Source organism: Dendrobates tinctorius, unplaced genomic scaffold, assembly GCF_039654945.1.
Source record: "Dendrobates tinctorius isolate UK_male_01 unplaced genomic scaffold, ASM3965494v1 ptg000094l, whole genome shotgun sequence".
In the NCBI taxonomy this organism is placed as follows: domain Eukaryota; kingdom Metazoa; phylum Chordata; class Amphibia; order Anura; family Dendrobatidae; genus Dendrobates; species Dendrobates tinctorius.
The window spans coordinates 4,869,906-4,889,347 of NW_027361762.1; the positions used below are offsets into that span (position 1 = coordinate 4,869,906).

Sequence of the window (19,442 nt, forward strand, 5' to 3'; positions counted from 1 at the left end):
ATTGACCTAATATTGGCTAATAAACAAGCAACTCTGGTAAATCGGTTGCTTGAGGCATTCCCAGCACACAGCAGCGGTGATGGTTCTCACACGAGCCGTACGGGCCGGGGGCAGCTTGGCAGAGGTGTTCGTGGTGCACACAGCAGAAGTGGCGTTGGAGACAGGGGTTTCATGACAATGTTGTGGACTGATTTTTCAAATACCGCTCACACAACTGGTAATACTGCATCGATGGAAAGTGACAGGAGACAGCAGTTGTCAACTATGGTCACAAACTACTTTTCCTCCCATATCGATGTTCTCCCACACAGGTCATTCCCCTTTGACTATTGGGCCGCTAAACTGGACACCTGGCCTGAATTGGCCCAATATGCCTTACAGGAGCTCGCTTGCCCAGCTGCAAGTGTGCTATCGGAAAGAGTCTTCAGTGCAGCTGGATCAATCCTGACAGAAAAAAGGACCCGTCTGTCAACCCAAAATGTGGATGATCTAACCTTCATTAAAATGAACCACGCATGGGTTTCCAAGGATTTTGTCCCACCTTCCCCTGATGACACATAGGGTGACAGAAAAATGGCTTGCTTTGGTCCACCTCTTCCTGGGACTTCACCTATTTCGCCTTTTGCATCAGCTGAATGTCCAACATCAACATATGCCACTTTCTAAAACTCCCTAACTGTGCTGCCTCCCCCCCCATGGCCGGGGTCACCACCTAGCGCACGACACCGTGCAAGTTCCGTTGCCCTGGACAGGTGGGTAGGCCGACTCTTGGGCGCGGGCACTGGCACAGGGTCCCTCATAGTGCAATCAAGTGTCTCTGACGGTGGTGGTGCACACCCGCCGTCAGACACACCGCTGTACTATGAGGGGCCCAGTGCCAGTACCGACGCCCACGAGTGGACCCCCCTTGCTTGGGCAGGGCCCCAGCATTTGCAATCTTTACCTCTCCCTGCTCCTCCGCTGTGTAATCTGGGCCGTCAAATCCATACTGTGCCTGACACCGTCTGAGCCTGCCTCCTGAGACATATATTTTGAATGTGTACGCTATTCATACATGTTATCTGGGGAAACGGTACCCTTTCTAACCTTTGTGCAATCACGTGCAATCCATACTGGGCCTAACACCGTCTGAGCCTGCCTCCTGAGACATATATTTTGAATGTGTACGCTATCCATACATGTTATCTGGGGAAATGGTACCCTTTCTAACCTTTGTGCAATCACGTGCAATCCATACTGGGCCTAACACCGTCTGAGCCTGCCTCCTGAGACATATATTTTGAATGTGTACGCTATCCATACATGTTATCTGGGGAAACGGTACCCTTTCTAACCTTTGTGCAATCACGTGCAATCCATACTGGGCCTAACACCGTCTGAGCCTGCCTCCTGAGACATATATTTTGAATGTGTACGCTATCCATACATGTTATCTGGGGAAACGGTACCCTTTCTAACCTTTGTGCAATCACGTGCAATCCATACTGGGCCTAACACCGTCTGAGCCTGCCTCCTGAGACATATATTTTGAATGTGTACGCTATCCATACATGTTATCTTGGGAAACGGTACCCTTTCTAACCTTTGTGCAATCACGTGCAATCCATACTGGGCCTAACACCGTCTGAGCCTGCCTCCTGAGACATATATTTTGAATGTGTACGCTATCCATACATGTTATCCGGGGATACGGTACCCTTTCTAACCTTTGTGCAATCACGTGCAATCCATACTGGGCCTAACACCGTCTGAGCCTGCCTCCTGAGACATATATTTTGAATGTGTACGCTATCCATACATGTTATCCGGGGATACGGTACCCTTTCTAACCTTTGTGCAATCACGTGCAATCCATACTGGGCCTAACACCGTCTGAGCCTGCCTCCTGAGACATATATTTTGAATGTGTACGCTATCCATACATGTTATCCGGGGATACGGTACCCTTTCTAACCTTTGTGCAATCACGTGCAATCCATACTGGGCCTAACACCGTCTGAGCCTGCCTCCTGAGACATATATTTTGAATGTGTACGCTATCCATACATGTTATCTGGGGAAACGGTACCCTTTCTAACCTTTGTGCAATCACGTGCAATCCATACTGGGCCTAACACCGTCTGAGAATGATAGATGGGGCCCACCATACACTGGAACATTCCAAAGGTGGACATCAGACACTGGAGCAGCATTTACAGGGCCCATTATACACTAGAGCATTAGAAATGGGGCCCATTATGTTTGGAGCATTATTTGGGCCCATAAGACAGTAGAGCTTCATCCATGGGGACCAACATATACTGTAGCATTATGTGGAGCTCATCATATACTGTTTCAAACATTATATGGGACCAATGATTCTGTATGGAGAAATAGATGGGCCTCGTCATGAGATGTAAAAAGTGAGGTATTTTTCATTGTACTATACCGCTATTTCTCTGCCGTATCGGAGCATGATGAGTTGTGGTATGTGTTAAAGGGGCGCTCTTTCGCCCAGGGCACATGAAAACCTGGAGCCAGCCCTCCCCCCCCACAGTCTGTAGCCAAATAACCCCCATTTTTCAGTGCGTAACTTGTATTATGAAGTTAATTAAGGTTGACAAGCTTAAGTAAGAAGAATTGATGCTTTTGGCATTCAAATGGGCACTGTTGGTGTGTTTCCTGTCCTCCTCTCACTGCCGACTTTTATTCCCCATTGACTTACATTGGGTTTCTTGTTTCGGGACGACCCCGACTTTTCCCTATAATCGGACGATCTTGCTCGACCCGACTTTTGGAAAAGTCGGGTTTCACGAAACGAAACGCGACCCTAAAAAACCAAAAGTCGCTCAACTCTAATAATAAATCATTATTTTTTGCTTAGTTTTTTATTTTTATTTTTTAAGGGGTTCGCTAAAGGGGTTAACTAATGGGACAGTTTTATAGGGCGGGTCGTTACAGATGCAGCGATACCTAATATGTGTACTTTTATTGTTTTGTTTTTTTTTATTTCCAAAAAATGGATTTATTTGGGGGAATAGTTTTTTTTTTCTAATTTATTTGGCGATTTTTTTAAAATTATTTTAACACTTTTTTTATTTATTTTGTTAACTTTATTAAATAATCCCAGGTGGGACATCACTGTCCTGTGACAGATCGCTGATCTGTCACATCACAGATCACTGTGACAGATCAGCGATCTGTCACAGGCAGTGCAGAAGGCTTCCTCATGCCTGCGCTTTGCAGGCACTGAGGAAGCCAGCTTCCTGCAGGCCCCCGAAGGCCCCGTCGCCATCTTGGATTCAGGGGCCTGCAGGAAAGGAGCCCCCCGCAGCAGCGCTGCACATTGCGCTGCCGTGGGGGGCTCAGGGAAGCACGGAAGGAGCCCCCTCCCTGCCGATGCTTCCCTTTAACCCCCGGTACACCACAATCAAGTTTGATCGCGGTGTGCAAGGGGTTAACGTGTTGGGGGCGGTCCGTGACCGCCCCTGACACATTGTGCCGGGTGTCAGCTGTGATAATCAGCTGACACCCGGCCACGATCAGCGGCGCTCACCACGTGGGCGCCGCTGATCGCGGTAGACGTACCATCCCGTCCATGGGCATAGGGGCCCAGGTCCCATGGACGGGATAGTACGTCGGATGTCAGGAAGGGGTTAATGCAGGTAACGAGTTGATTAGGATCGTCTAACTGGTCTGTAGCAGCCAGAACTCTTAATGGTTGGTAGGGGATCAAATACTTATTTTTCACTGCAAAATGCAAATAAATTTATATAATTTATAGAATGTGATTTTCTGGATTTTATTTTTCTATATATAGAGATATTCTTTATAAATAGATATTCTATTTCTCAATGTTAAAATTAACCTACCCTTAAAATTATAGAGTGTTCATGTCTTTGTCAGTAGGCAAACTAACAAAATCAGCAAGAGATCAAATACTTATTTCCTCCACTGTATACTATAATGCTCTGATTCAATATTACTGTTTTGCCAGTTTTATGTACTAATTTTCGTTTTATTAAAGAAGCACTCCTCCTATCAAAGTTTTTATTCTCTTAATATAGTGCAACCATCATAGTATATAGCAATGTGTACTTACAATTGCTCATTTTGCTCTTCTACCTTTTCTCTGTTCTATGTAGAGACAGGAAGTCTCTTTTTCCGGCAATTATCTTTCCCCTCTTCAACTCTTCTGAACCAGTTGGTCTTCTTCTCTCCCTGTCAGGGACTTTTGCAGTGACTCATGAGTTTACAGGGAAAATTTACCTCCTGTTTCAACAGAGAGCTTAGAAAGATTCACCTAGTCAGTTTTTAATCATGTGATTTTATAGACCTAATGGAAAATAGAAAAATTAACTAAGTGGGTAGAAAGGCAAAATGAGCAATTATAAGAACACAGCGTTATATATGATGACTGCCATATATTAAGAGAATAAAAATTTGATTGGAACACTTCTTTAATGTATCTAGTGATATTTGTTAAGTTGCATTTTTTACATCTAATATATAAAGAGGCAAGTGTGTGTGTGTATGTTTGTATGTATGTATGCGTGTATGTCCGGGATTGGCATCTGCACCGTCGCAGCTACAGCCACAAAATTTTGCACAGTCAAACGTCTGGACCTTGAGAGCGTCATAGGCTATGTTGTGAGGTGAAATTTTAACCCCGCGCATTCCAATTCACCAAACAATTTTGCCCCTAGGTACATAATGGGGAAAAAGTGTATGTATGTGTGTATATCCGGGATTGGCATCTGCACCGTCGCAGCTACAGCCACAAAATTTTGCACAGTCACACGTCTGGACCCCGAGAGCGTCATAGGCTATGTTGTGAGGTGAAATTTTAACCCCGCGCGTTCCAACTCACCAAACAATTTGGCCTATTATTCTTATCATTTCTATGGTGTAATCAACCTTCTGTAAAGCTGGAAATTTATTACCATGCCAACACAGACCACCTTCTGACACAGACTGCAGGGGGAGCACAGTATCACACAGGATAGGATTAGATACATGGCTCAGCAGTCAGTATCACACTGGATAGGATTAGATATGGGACGCCCTCACACCTAGGGCTGTGGGGTACTTGGTACCGGACCCGATAAGCTTCAATGGGAGATGTCACTGCAGCTGTGACCCGGCCCGTGGCCCTGGGTGCCCATTGTAAAAAGGGATTGCTTCAGTGTGCTTATGACAATGGAAGTTTATAAGTGATTCGTGACACCACCTGTGGTGTTCGTCAATGGGGATGTAAGCCGACGCTGCAGGCAGATCCTCTGGGACAGATGGTGTGGTGCAGCAATGATGTTATAGCCCTCCACAGGCAGGGCTGTAGTCCCAGGGCAGTGTAGGTGAGGTGACACGCAGATAGTGTAGAGTCAGGCGCAGAGGATGCAGCAGTGCTGGGCAGGTTCTCGCAGGAATGAGTGGAGGACACCAGAGTATGTAGTTCCAAAGCTTTACTCACAGTCTGTTGTACAAACAGGTGCCTGCCTCCGTGCCATGTCCTCCGGGTCAGGGACTCAGTCAACCTCCAGGCCAGATGGAATACTCATTTCCAACACTCCGCCAATATGTGCCTTTCTGAACGTCTCCTCTTATAGCGCCTTTAAGTGAAGTACTCCTAGTACTGAGTTACACTGGAGTGCCTCCTGTCCGATGTTCTTATGAACTCTATTTGTACGGCAGACAGCTGTAGCCTGCTTCGGGGACTCCTTGCTACTAAGTCCCGGTTCACTATCCAGTTGCTGTTGTGCCCCCAAGTCTTGTGTGGGAATAAAGTGGGAATAAAGTGGTCATTACTTCTATTCCTCCAGTGTCTGCTGCAGGACCATTAGTATCCATACAACCTCAGGGACCGGGCCCCAGCCTTGCACTTAGAACTTCTAGGAAGGGTGCTCTTCTAACCTACGCCCTCTGTTCTCTCTTACACCTCATGTTCTATACTAATCTTTCCTTCTATGGAGAATCAGGCTTTCAGGCTACGTTGCTCTTTCTCTTCCTCTCCCGTGCCTGCAGACCCAGGTCACTGGGATCCGCTGCAGCACCTCCATCCATCCATCCCTCTCTCCGGGGATCTTCTCCTCTCCAACTCTCCAACCCACTGACCTCTAATCCTAAACTCTTCCCGCTCCTTGTAATGTAAACTAACTCCACCCACCTCCCAGCACGTTTCGTGTTCCAAGCAGGGAGCCACCAATGGGTGCTTTGCTATACTCTAAGCAGGGAGCCGCCGAAGGTGCTTTGCTACACTACATTGTGGTGTGGGGTGCAGGTGTTGGAGTGTGGTCAGGAGTCTCCACCTTACCTGGATGGTGGGATACTACACCTCAGGAGGAGGTGCAGTACCTCTGTGGCGACTGAGCCTCAGGGGCATCACATACCCCCCCGTTAAACAAAGCACATCCGCGGGCTGCAAAGTAAACACAATCCAAGAAAAGGGGAGGAAGTATAAATAATACTGTAGAAAGACATGCAGTTAGCTAAAAACAGCGTTTATTGAGTCAGAATAAAAATACATACTCATTGTATGGATCACAGAAATATACACAAATACGGTGTGCACAATGGAACCACCAACAGGGGTATCACTACAGGGAAAATGTTACTGTCATAAAATTTAATTCTGGTGCACTGAATGATGGTCTAGAATACAGTAATGACAATATATAATGTATAATTACATCAATGCACCCCTCTTTTATTAGGGGGTGTAAATATTAAACAAGATCCCCAATAACATCATTAGTCATATAATAAAAAATGAAAATATAAGTAGGAGCTGCGAAAAAGCATATGCAAATAGTACACCACCAGCAGGATCTTCTCAAACTAGCTAGTGCATGGCATACTTGGGGAAGACTGACAATGTATAGGAATTGTATATATATATATATATCTAAATTACAAAAGTGCTAAGTGCTAAAGTGCATAATGCAGTAAGGAAAATATATATTGTATAGCCTAGTGGCAGTATATAAGAGACAAATCGCAAAGTCAGAGATCCCCTACCATGGGGAGAACATATCGCTATGTGGGAAAGTGCAAAAGCACAGCTGAAACAGTTAAATATGCATTGCAGCTCAATGTGAATACCTGACCTGTAGGTGGCAGCCGTTCCCCGACGCGCGTTTCGCGTAAGCTTCTTCAATAGGGGGTAAGTATGTGTAAATGTTGTCTAAAGATCTATTTATAGTCATATCTCTCATTACCTAGGCGGTCTGTAATGGCGCTTGCTTCACACCACCGGGCAGATGACGTCAGACGGTTCGGCGTCCCACGTGATCATCCCATGATTCCTCGGCCCGACGCATCAGGGCAAGGAGGAGGGAGGGCCACGCAAGGGACGCGTCACCATGGTGACGCACTGGCCGGGGATGATTACAAGCGCACACCGCCAGGATGTTGAAGAGAGACAGAGAAAAGAGGAAGGCTGCGTTTTAAAAACGTTGCCATGGTGGCAGTCAATAATAATTCAGAGCGCAAGATGCGCAGCAGAAAAAATCATATATGAGGAGAACACAAATATAAGAAACACTGTATATTACAAGTGTGTCTAATGTCAGCGAATTCTAAGTAAAGAGAAATATACAAGTGAGTGATGGGATAATAGATAAACTAATAATATTAAGAAGTGAAAATATTTATATATATTATATATAGAAAAGACACATATATTAAGTGCTAGTGTGAGAAATACAAGAAACAATAAAATATGTTGCAGCTAAATTTTGCATCTATGATGGGAATACCCTTATGGAGACACCCCAATTATCTAATTGTATGTGTATATAACAGCATATGAAAAAACTCCGACCACTGGAAACAAACATGCAAAGGTGGCCTAAGGGAGTGGAGCTATTAACATCCTGAAGGATTTACTTGTCCCCGTGAGAATCATAAAGTAAAAATAATTCCACAAAAATGTGGAGAATAGTTGGGCCACACTACATAGAAAAGGGACCATGAGTTTACAAAAGGTGACAGGAAAATAGGAAAAATACATAATGCAAATAAAAAATAAAGAAAAATAAAGACAAAAAATAAAAGGTAAAAATCGCTGCGAAGACCAATGTTCTCCTTCTGTTTCCACTGCACATTCTTCCTTCCAGTAAAACCGAGAGGCCTTAGAGTGGAATCTCTGGTTTCTCCAGAGAAAGACTAATATGTGTCGATCCATGTTCAAGAATACAAGAGTCCTAAAAACTAAAAATATGCAAATTAAAAACACAGAAAAAATGACAAAACAACCTAAAACACAACTATAAGAAAGGGGCGAAACTCAAAATTTCATTTAACCCGCCTGGTTGAACAGAGCCTATCCTAAATATCCATTTGGCTTCTAATTGGGCCAAATTTTTCCTCCAGTTGCCACCTCTTTGATTAATAAAAACCTTATCTATCCCTATCACCTTAAGGAGTTTGGCATTACTGTCATGGACTTGTTTAAAATGTCTCGGTATGGGTTTCAGATCCACATCCACAGTATTTTCTTTTGCATTCTGAATGTCTCTCACATGTTCTCTAATTCTCACTTTCAGAGGTCTTGACGTCAGGCCTATGTAGATCTTCTCGCAGGGACACATTGCATAGTACACTACACCTACCGAATTGCACGTTATATGTTTTTCAATTTTAAAGGATTTTTTCCCATCACTTGTCTTAAATGTAAGCGCCCTTTGCATATTTGGACATGCTATACAATCCATGCATGGAAAAAAGCCTTTTTTCAAACCCCTAGATCCCCCAAAGATATCCACTTCTTCTCCTGCATGGTAACTATGTACCAGCATATCTTTCAAATTACGAGATCTTCGATATGTAATGGAAGGAATATCCATGATGTGCTTCTGGACAACATGATCAGCTTTCAAAATAGGCCAAAATTTATTAAGTGCCCTTTTCATGTCAGACCACTTATCACTATACGTTGAGATGAATCTTACCTTTGGTTCTTCCTGTACCTTAATTCTCGGTTGTAGGAGATTATTCCTTTTTTCCGCTGCTGCTCTGTTATACCCTCGTTTTATGCTTCTTTTTGAATATCCTCTATCCTCAAATCTTTCTGTTAGTGCATGAGCCTGCTTTTTAAAAAGATGATCATTGGAGCAGATTCTTCTGATCCGTAGAAATTGGCTCGTCGGGATGCCGTTTACTAAAGGTTGAGGATGTGACGACGATGCATGTAAAAAGGCGTTAACAGCCGTGTCTTTCCTGTACACATCAGTTTGCAGGAAATCATCTGGTCCTCTGAAAATCAGAATGTCCAAAAATTCAATCCTCTCTCTATCATATTTACATGTTAATTTAATATTCAATGAATTATCATTAAGGATTTCAAGAAAAGACAGAAGGTCCTGTTCTGTGCCTTGCCAGATCATAAGAATGTCATCAATATATCTGGCCCAGAACAGGACCTTCTCAATGAATGCAATAGGTTTAGAAAAGAACAGTTCTCTCTCCCAGAGGCCTAAAAAAAGATTTGCATATGAGGGGGCGAATGCCGCCCCCATTGCAGTTCCACACTGTTGCAAATAAACTGTATTCTTGAACAAAAAATAATTATGTTCCAACGTAAATTGTAAAAGGGAGATAAGGAATTCAGTAAGTTCTGGATTGAGGTCCAACATATTGAGAAATTTTCTAGTTGCTTTGATGCCATCATTGTGCCTGATGGATGTGTACAATGATTCCACATCAAGTGAGACCAGCCACATATCCTTGTCCATAGGTATGCCCTCTATTTTAGATAGAACATCACCTGTATCTCTAATATAAGAGGGTAAATTCTGGGCCAAAGGTTTCAGATAAAAATCAAGATATTTACAGATTTGTTCACATAGGCTATCTTTGCCCGAGACGATTGGCCGTCCTGGGGGGTTAGAAACATTCTTGTGGATTTTGGGAATAAAATACACGCATGATGTTTTTGGATACTTAGGTATCAAATTATCCTTAAGGTCTCTTGTAATTGTTACCTCATGGAACGCCTGATCTAACATGGTCTGTAATTCATCTTGAAACGTTAAGGTCGGATTATACGTCATTTTTTTATAACAAGTTGTATCCCTAAGTTGCCTGAATGCTTCTTTTTCATATTGTTCTATGGGCCATAGAACAATATTGCCCCCTTTGTCTGACGGTTTGATTATAACTCCCTCAAGATCTTGTAATTCTTTAAGGGCTTGTCTCTGAGTGAGTGTCAAATTATCACTAGTAATTCTTTTAGAGATTTTTTCAAACTCCTTTGTCACTAATCGTACAAATAGTTCTATATTAGGATAGAGATTTAAAGATGGAAATTTCTTAGGTACAGGTGGATGATATTTAGGGATGTTGGTCGTAATTACCTGTTGGTCATTGTCAAGTTCTTCCAAAGTTGCAATTGCCTCTAATTCTAGAGTATTCCAGGCTTCTCCTGTTCTTGATTTATCATGGAGTTTTTTGAGGATCAGTTTTCTAGCAAAAAGGTGTAAGTCCTTTACGGCTGCAAAAAGGTCAAAAGAAGATGTAGGTGAAAACGTTAAGCCTAATCCAAGCACCTCCAATTGGGGTTCTGATAGATTTTTATTTGAAAGGTTAATCACCTGAAGTCTGGAGGAGGGGTTATTCTTTCTCCTGTCCTTCCTATTGGAATTACCTCCTCTTCTCCTGTAGTTATCGCCTCTTAGATTGTACATACGGCTATTAATATTAGATTCATTATCCTCATCCCGTGATGACATAGAGGAGATTGAGGATGATCTATTGTGATCCTGTTCCTGGTTTTGAATATTGGGCCATCTGTAAACCTTGCCATTCTTGAAGTCATTAAGATCTCTCAAAAATTTTTTACTTTTCACCCCCTGGATCTCTTTTTCCCAGACTAGAAATTGTGTATCAATATCTTTATTCAGATCTTCAAATTCAGAGGCAGTCAGTACTTCTGTAAGTTTCTTTCTCGTATTATCAATATCCATATCAAATTTCTCCAAACTTTTTTTATTACCGCTAATAAGGAGTTCCATAAGAGATTTGGAACACTGATTACAAATTTCTTCCCATTTTGCTTTAAAAACACTATCCTCAACAGGGAAGGATGGCATAATTCTCACCCGGAGACCTCTGGGTATTAAACCCTTATTTAGGTATTTTTCTAAGGATGCTCTGTTCCACCATGTACGGGTACGTTTTTTTAAAAGATATTTAATAGAGTTTTTTAACACAATTTTCTGCCCACTTTCATTACTGCCATTGTGCACCGTATCTCCATTAAAGACTGCATCTAAATTTGATAACAAGGCTGCATCCCTGGTTTTAATGTCCATGAGGCCAACTCAAAGGGCCCTGTAAACAAATACAGGAAAAATTAGTTTCTCACAATAACAAGGCCTATGTAAAGCTTCCTATAATCTAAACTACAATCCAAGAAAAGGGGAGGAAGTATAAATAATACTGTAGAAAGACATGCAGTTAGCTAAAAACAGCGTTTATTGAGTCAGAATAAAAATACATACTCATTGTATGGATCACAGAAATATACACAAATACGGTGTGCACAATGGAACCACCAACAGGGGTATCACTACAGGGAAAATGTTACTGTCATAAAATTTAATTCTGGTGCACTGAATGATGGTCTAGAATACAGTAAAGACAATATATAATGTATAATTACATCAATGCACCCCTCTTTTATTAGGGGGTGTAAATATTAAACAAGATCCCCAATAACATCATTAGTCATATAATAAAAAATGAAAATATAAGTAGGAGCTGCGAAAAAGCATATGCAAATAGTACACAACCAGCAGGATCTTCTCAAACTAGCTAGTGCATGGCATACTTGGGGAAGACTGACAATGTATAGGAATTGTATATATATATATATCTAAATTACAAAAGTGCTAAGTGCTAAAGTGCATAATGCAGTAAGGAAAATATATATTGTATAGCCTAGTGGCAGTATATAAGAGACAAATCGCAAAGTCAGAGATCCCCTACCATGGGGAGAACATATCGCTATGTGGGAAAGTGCAAAAGCACAGCTGAAACAGTTAAATATGCATTGCAGCTCAATGTGAATACCTGACCTGTAGGTGGCAGCCGTTCCCCGACGCGCGTTTCGCGTAAGCTTCTTCAATAGGGGGTAAGTATGTGTAAATGTTGTCTAAAGATCTATTTATAGTCATATCTCTCATTACCTAGGCGGTCTGTAATGGCGCTTGCTTCACACCACCGGGCAGATGACGTCAGACGGTTCGGCGTCCCACGTGATCATCCCATGATTCCTCGGCCCGACGCGTCAGGGCAAGGAGGAGGGAGGGCCACACCAGGGACGCGTCACCATGGTGACGCACTGGCCGGGGATGATTACAAGCGCACACCGCCAGGATGTTGAAGAGAGACAGAGAAAAGAGGAAGGCTGCGTTTTAAAAACGTTGCCATGGTGGCAGTCAATAATAATTCAGAGCGCAAGATGCGCAGCAGAAAAAATCATATATGAGGAGAACACAAATATAAGAAACACTGTATATTACAAGTGTGTCTAATGTCAGCGAATTCTAAGTAAAGAGAAATATACAAGTGAGTGATGGGATAATAGATAAACTAATAATGTTAAGAAGTGAAAATATTTATATATATTATATATAGAAAAGACACATATATTAAGTGCTAGTGTGAGAAATACAAGAAACGATAAAATATGTTGCAGCTAAATTTTGCATCTATGATGGGAATACCCTTATGGAGACACCCCAATTATCTAATTGTATGTGTATATAACAGCATATGAAAAAACTCCGACCACTGGAAACAAACATGCAAAGGTGGCCTAAGGGAGTGGAGCTATTAACATCCTGAAGGATTTACTTGTTCCCGTGAGAATCATAAAGTAAAAATAATTCCACAAAAATGTGGAGAATAGTTGGGCCACACTACATAGAAAAGGGACCATGAGTTTACAAAAGGTGACAGGAAAATAGGAAAAATACATAATGCAAATAAAAAATAAATAAAAATAAAGACAAAAAATAAAAGGTAAAAATCGCTGCGAAGACCAATGTTCTCCTTCTGTTTCCACTGCACATTCTTCCTTCCAGTAAAACCGAGAGGCCTTAGAGTGGAATCTCTGGTTTCTCCAAAGAAAGACTAATATGTGTCGATCCATGTTCAAGAATACAAGAGTCCTAAAAACTAAAAATATGCAAATTAAAAACACAGAAAAAATGACAAAACAACCTAAAACACAAAGAAAGGGGCGAAACTCAAAATTTCATTTAACCCGCCTGGTTGAACAGAGCCTATCCTAAATATTCATTTGGCTTCTAATTGGGCCAAATTTTTCCTCCAGTTGCCACCTCTTTGATTAATAAAAACCTTATCTATCCCTATCACCTTAAGGAGTTTGGCATTACTGTCATGGACTTGTTTAAAATGTCTCGGTATGGGTTTCAGATCCACATCCACAGTATTTTCTTTTGCATTCTGAATGTCTCTCACATGGAGAAACCAGAGATTCCACTCTAAGGCCTCTCGGTTTTACTGGAAGGAAGAATGTGCAGTGGAAACAGAAGGAGAACATTGGTCTTCGCAGCGATTTTTACCTTTTATTTTTTGTCTTTATTTTTATTTATTTTTTATTTGCATTATGTATTTTTCCTATTTTCCTGTCACCTTTTGTAAACTCATGGTCCCTTTTCTATGTAGTGTGGCCCAACTATTCTCCACATTTTTGTGGAATTATTTTTACTTTATGATTCTCACGGGGACAAGTAAATCCTTCAGGATGTTAATAGCTCCACTCCCTTAGGCCACCTTTGCATGTTTGTTTCCAGTGGTCGGAGTTTTTTCATATGCTGTTATATACACATACAATTAGATAATTGGGGTGTCTCCATAAGGGTATTCCCATCATAGATGCAAAATTTAGCTGCAACATATTTTATTGTTTCTTGTATTTCTCACACTAGCACTTAATATATGTGTCTTTTCTATATATAATATATAGAAATATTTTCACTTCTTAACATTATTAGTTTATCTATTATCCCATCACTCACTTGTATATTTCTCTTTACTTAGAATTCGCTGACATTAGACACACTTGTAATATACAGTGTTTCTTATATTTGTGTTCTCCTCATATATGATTTTTTCTGCTGCGCATCTTGCGCTCTGAATTATTATTGACTGCCACCATGGCAACGTTTTTAAAACGCAGCCTTCCTCTTTTCTCTGTCTCTCTTCAACATCCTGGCGGTGTGCGCTTGTAATCATCCCCGGCCAGTGCGTCACCATGGTGACGCGTCCCTGGTGTGGCCCTCCCTCCTCCTTGCCCTGACGCGTCGGGCCGAGGAATCATGGGATGATCACGTGGGACGCCGAACCGTCTGACGTCATCTGCCCGGTGGTGTGAAGCAAGCGCCATTACAGACCGCCTAGGTAATGAGAGATATGACTATAAATAGATCTTTAGACAACATTTACACATACTTACCCCCTATTGAAGAAACTTACGCGAAACGCGTGTCGGGGAACAGCTGCCACCTACAGGTCAGGTATTCACATTGAGCTGCAATGCATATTTAACTGTTTCAGCTGTGCTTTTCCACTTTCCCACATAGCGATATGTTCTCCCCATGGTAGGGGATCTCTGACTTTGCGATTTGTCTCTTATATACTGCCACTAGGCTATACAATATATATTTTCCTTACTGCATTATGCACTTTAGCACTTAGCACTTTTGTAATTTAGATATATATATATATACAATTCCTATACATTGTCAGTCTTCCCCAAGTATGCCATGCACTAGCTAGTTTGAGAAGATCCTGCTGGTGGTGTACTATTTGCATATGCTTTTTCGCAGCTCCTACTTATATTTTCATTTTTTATTATATGACTAATGATGTTATTGGGGATCTTGTTTAATATTTACACCCCCTAATAAAAGAGGGGTGCATTGATGTAATTATACATTATATATTGTCATTACTGTATTCTAGACCATCATTCAGTGCACCAGAATTAAATTTTATGACAGTAACATTTTCCCTGTAGTGATACCCCTGTTGGTGGTTCCATTGTGCACACCGTATTTGTGTATATTTCTGTGATCCATACAATGAGTATGTATTTTTATTCTGACTCAATAAACGCTGTTTTTAGCTAACTGCATGTCTTTCTACAGTATTATTTATACTTCCTCCCCTTTTCTTGGATTGTAGTTTAGATTATAGGAAGCTTTACATAGGCCTTGCTATTGTGAGATGCAAAGTAAACACAGTTGACAATCCAGGAACATACAAAATTTTATATTGCGCAATGAACATATCTTATACTAAACTTCCCAATGTGGGAGGCACTGTTTCTTGAACGTTGCAAACAATTTAACTGTCTATCTAAATTTAAAGTTATGCTACCTAATTTAAAGTGCTATGGAAGCAAACTCACTATCAGCTTTCTGAAGGAGTGACAACCGTCAACACCTGATTCGTCACCTGCATACTTTTATTCAACTCTCACATCTTTATTAAAACATTCTCTATATTTCTTGCTCAATTGGACCCTGTAAAATCTGTCATTAATACTGTTACTACACATAATCACTTTCTATTTTCTTGTTCAAAAATACTAAGCATTATTCATAAGTGCAAAGAATAGACATTGGGCCGGCCATCACGTCTGGAAATGTCCTTATAACGAGGTAGTCCTTGTTCCAAGGGAAAGGTTCCTATGTAAAACCAAGAGAGAGCACCTAAAAAGGTGCAAACTATTTACAAGTACAGTTCTGGATCACTCAGCGTCCATGATCTCCACAGTTCAAGTATGAAAAACGCTGCCAACAAAACTGGGCAACAACAGGATCAACAAATAAACATCATAATCAAAAATAGAAAAACTGGAACTTGCTAATGCCCTCCCTGGGCAACAAAAGTTAGTTTAGATCAACATTGTAGCTAGTTATCCCCTCTTGGGTTTCTGGAAGCGGATTGCTTGGGCTGCTTCCAGGGGAGATGCTCTGGGTGTCCACCACTTGGGATTGATTGCTTGCTAACCGCAGGTATTCTGCCTTCCAAAGGGTAAGATTGGGACCGGTCGGGGTAATCGAAAGGGCCATGGAGACGTCGACTGCCTCGGGGATGGCGTGTCAGCGATTTCCCGGGGTACCTCTGCCGCTGCCAGCGGTTCAGCAGGTGTTATCTCCGGCACCACTGGATCGTCCTCCTCCAGTTCCATCGGGACCTCAGTTATGAGTATTGTAGTCTGAGGCCACCGGCGAGGGTCAATCAGGCCATTTCGATTCATTGGCTTGGTTCCTAACACCAAGGTCATGTCCGGAGCGGTAATCATACCTTGCGCTCCCTGCTGAAGCTCTGGTCCCGGTACAGGTGCATGGCAGTGCGCAGCGGTGGCCGCAATTCCCGGAGTTACCGGCGGGGCAGGTCGCAGCTGGATCCGGCCAGGGGTGAGGTTGGCTTCTGCTCTGCTAAGGCCTTTGGCAGGGGCCTGCACGGCTGCACCGGGTTCGGACGGGGATGTGGCCCCGGTCCTCCATTCTGCTCCGGGACTCTCATATACCTCCTCCGGGCAGGGCTCGTCCAGTGGCAATATCTGCCTTGAGGTGGTGACGGGTGCTGCAAAGGGTGTCTCAGCGGTCGTAGGCTCTGCGAGTGTTGCTTGGGGGAGGATGGCTTCTCCCCGCAGTTTTCTTCTGGCCTCCGTGCTCCTTCCATCAAGGCGTTCTGGCGTTCTTCTCCCTTCCTGGGTTCTCTTCCCGCCACTGGCTCTCGCCCCTCCTTCTGAGGGCGGCGTCTTCTTCCTACTCCTCCATACCAAGTCAGTATACGAACCCCTCGGGGGTGGGCCATGTTGCTGTCGCATAAAAGTTCAGACAGGGGAGGCACAGCACAGTCCGCGCTCTTTTCTTAGGACCACACATGTTGTCACGCTCTTCTTCACCGCACCGGCGGCCATGTTTAGCTTTCATTTTACAGTCTATTAAATTGGGTCTCCTACACATTTTCAAAAGATTCAAGTCTTAGGCACACAGAAACCGATGGCATCGGGTCTCGTCATCCTGTTCCGGACACCAGAAAATGGGACGCCCTCACACCCAGGGCTGTGGGGTACTCGGTACCGGGCCCGATGAGCCACAATGGGAGATGTCATGGCAGCTGTGGCCCGGCCCGTGGCCCTGGGTGCCCATTATAAAAGGGGGTTGTTTCCGTGTGCTTATGACAATGGAAGTTTATAAGTGATTCGTGACGCCACCTGTGGTGTTCGGCAATGGGGATGTAAGCCGACGCTGCAGACAGATCCTCTGGGACAGATGGTGTGGTGCAGCAATGATGTTATAGCCCTCCACAGGCAAGGCTGTAGTCCCAGGGAAGTGTAGGTGAGGTGACACGCAGATGGTGTAGTGTCAGGCGCAGAGGATGCAGCAGTGCTGGCAGGTTCTCGCAGGAATGAGTGGAGGACACCAGAGTATGTAGTTCCAAAGCTTTACTCACAGTCTGTTGTACAAACAGGTGCCTGCCTCCGTGCCGTGTCCTCCAGGTCAGGGACTCAGTCAACCTCCAGGCCAGATGTAATACTCTTTTCCAACACTCCGCCAATATTTGCCTTTCTGAACGTCTCCTCTTATAGCGCCTTTAAGTGAAGTACTCCTAGTACTGAGTTACACTGGAGTTCCTCCTAGCCGATGTTCCTATGAACTCTACTTGTACGGCAGACAGCTGTAGCCTGCTTCGGGGACTCCTTGCTACTAAGCCCTGGTTCACGATCCAGTTGCTGTTGTGCCCCCAAGTCTTGTGTGGGAATAAAGTGGTCATTACTTCTATTCCTCCAGTGTCTGCTGCAGGACCATTAGTATCCATACAACCTCGGGGACCGGGCCCCGGCCTTGCGCTTAGAACTTCTAGGAAGGGTGCTCTTCTAACCCACCCCCTCTGTTCTCTCTTACGCCTCACGTTCTATACTAATCTTTCCTTCTATGGAGAATCAGGCTTTCAGGCTACGTTGCTTTTTCTCTTCCTCTCCCGTGCCAGCAGACCCAGATCACTGGGATCCACTGCAGCACCTCCATCCATCCCTCTCTCCGAGGATCTTCTCCTCTCCAACTCTCCAACCCACTGACCTCTAATCCTAAACTCTTCCCGATCCTTGTAATGTAAACTAACTCCACCCACCTCCCAGCACGTTTCGTGTTCCAAGCAGGGAGCCACCAATGGGTGCTTTGCTATACTCCAAGCAGGGAGCCGCCGAAGGTGCTTTGCTACACTACTTTGTGGTGTGGGGTGCAGGTGTTGGAGTGTAGTCAGGAGTCTCCACCTTACCTGGATGGTGGGATACTACACCTCAGGAGGAGGTGCAGTACCTCTGTGGCAACTGAGCCTCAGGAGCGCCACAGATACACAGCTCAGCAGTCAGTATCACACAGGAGAGGATTATACACATGGCTCAGCAGTCAGTATCACACAGGATAGGATTAGATACACAGTTCAGCAGTCATTATCACACAGGATAGGATTACATACACAGCTCAGCAGTAAGTATCACACAGGATAGGAATAGATACACGGCTCAGCAGACAGTATCACACAGGATAGGATTAGATACACGGCTCAGCAGTCACTATTGCACAGGGTAGGATTAGATACACAGCTCAGCAGTCAGTATCACACAGGAGAGGATTAGATACACAGCTCAGCAGTCAGTATCACACAGGATAGGATTAATGTAGACAGCTCAGCAGTCAGTATCCCACAGGATAGGATTAGATACAAGGCTCTGCAGTCAGTATCACACAGGATAGGATTAGATACACAGCTGAGCAGTCAGTAAGGCTGGTTTCACATTTGCGTTTTTTTTGCGCTGGAAAAAAACGCATACGTGTGCATGCGTTTTTTCCCCTATATTTAACATGGGTGCGCATACCTGCGCGCTGGTAAGCGCATGTATGCGATTTTCATGCGCTGCATTTTTTTGGGGTGTGCGTTTGTATTTTCCAGACGCAGCATGTTGCATTTTTTGGCCCTGCAAAAAAGCGCATGCGCACATATGCGCACGTTTTGCGCTAAAAATGGCCATTATAGCCTATGGATGCGCATACATGCGCACTGGCATGCTCATGTATGCGTTTTTTTGCACATGCGTTTTTTTTGTTAACCATGGAATTTAGGGGTTTGGGTTAGAGTTAGGGTTAGTTAAGGGGGTTTAGGGTTAGGGTCATGGTCAGGGTTAGGGTTGGGGTTAGGGTCAGGGTTAGGGTTAAGTATGGTTTGGTTAAGGGTCAGGGTCAGGGTTAGGGTTGGGGTTAGGGTTAAGTATGGTTTGGTTAAGGGTTAGGGTCAGGGTTAGGGTCAGGGTTAGGGTTAAGTATGGTTTGGTTAAGGGTTAGGGTCAGGGTTAGGGTTAGGGTTAGGGTCAGGGTTAGGGTTAAGTATGGTTTGGTTAAGGGTTAGGGTCAGGGTTA

At 43.4% G+C, this 19,442-nt stretch overlaps 1 long non-coding RNA gene across 1 annotated transcript in view; it reads right to left on the reverse strand.

The window, feature by feature from the left end:
• Window positions 1-10,337: 10,337 nt before the first annotated feature.
• The window catches only part of LOC141098724 (uncharacterized), a 48,263-nt gene continuing 39,158 nt past the window's right edge, over window positions 10,338-19,442 (reverse strand). Inside the window, exon 3 of the long non-coding RNA XR_012234331.1 lies at window positions 10,338-10,468. This is a non-coding gene — a long non-coding RNA (uncharacterized lncRNA). The remainder of the gene's footprint in view (window positions 10,469-19,442) is intronic.